This window comes from Neophocaena asiaeorientalis, unplaced genomic scaffold (assembly GCF_003031525.2).
Source record: "Neophocaena asiaeorientalis asiaeorientalis breed wild unplaced genomic scaffold, Neophocaena_asiaeorientalis_V1.1 scaffold504, whole genome shotgun sequence".
Classification (NCBI taxonomy): Eukaryota; Metazoa; Chordata; class Mammalia; order Artiodactyla; family Phocoenidae; genus Neophocaena; species Neophocaena asiaeorientalis.
The window spans coordinates 6,779,680-6,781,022 of record NW_020174438.1 but is presented as its reverse complement, the minus strand read 5'-3'; positions in this window follow the sequence as shown (position 1 = coordinate 6,781,022).

Sequence of the window (1,343 nt, the reverse complement as noted above, 5' to 3'; positions counted from 1 at the left end):
TGTTTAATCTCGGTTTCCCCTGGTTCTGCCCCTTCACCAAGCCAGGTGGATGTCATAATAAAGTGAAAACATTACCATTTGAATACCAGTTTCCAGTTACAAAGTGTCTGCACCCATGTTACAAGTCATCTCACCCTTATGAGATAGTCAGGACAAGTCTTTATAGAGGAGGAGGGTTCAGGTGAGCCATTCAAAGTACCAAAGCTACAAAATGGAAGAGCTAGAAAATACTGCAAACCCCATAATCTTTCCATTGTCCAAGGAAGCATCAAATATATATGTTGGTTCCCCCAACCTTCTCTAAGCAATACGTTAATCATCTCAGCCTAAAAATAACAGTTTGTCCCTTTAGCTAGTTGCATGTCCACACAAGAGCCTCCTATAGGCCTTTCAAAAGCTACTTCCTCTAGAAAACCAGCCTAAGGGTGAGGACCCCACCTCTGTTCTTATCTTGCCTTTCCTTCCCTTGCTTTTCTCATCTTGCTTGAAATACAATAAAACTGACACTAAGCAACTAACCCTCATCAGGCTCTATTTGCCTACATGCCCTCCGCATAAAAGTTCCTGGGGGCGCTGCCTGTGCCTGGGTTTACTGTGAACAATCCCCAACGCACTGAGGCCCTCGGTAAATATTCTGGCATCTGGATGGAAGCCAGATAGCAGGCAAGGGACTCCCTGCCACAGCAAGAGTGCCTTGTGGCACAGGGGACAGAGGGCAGCTGTGCCCATCCAGAGGGGCTTCTTCAAGCTCTTTCCCACGCGTTTGTCCACTGCAGCCTGGTTTGGGTCATAAGTGCAGGCTGTGGTACCAGTCTGTGTCATGTGCTGAGGCCTCTATCTTTCCAGGCTGGTCACATGAGAGGGTTTGCTCTGTGTGTTTGCAGCTGTTTCCCCTCCTCTGCCAAGCCCAGGCTGAGACCATAGGCAGTGAAGAGAGGTTTTTTGTTTTTTTTCCCCCATAGCATTTGAGTAAAGCTTTGGCAGAATGGAATTACTCACTCCATGGACACAGTGCAATTACCCACAGTTCTAACATAGTTTTACAGAGAGCCCAAATCTGTTGTGGAATGAGGCAGGTATGAATAATTAAACATGGTGATATTACCCACTCCATGGGTTTGGGGACATTAGCTGCCCCATGGGTAAAATAACATTACCTATTTCACAGGGAAAAGGAATGCAGGCTGCCTCACAGAGGAGGGTAGCAGGGGAATTATCTTGGAGTGGAATTATGTGTAAGTCATGCACACACAGTTCCTCTGGAGGCACACAGAGGCTGCCTGTAATGTGCTTGCTATCTGCCTTTCATCTGTGATATGCTTTGCTTTGACAGTTCTGCAGGG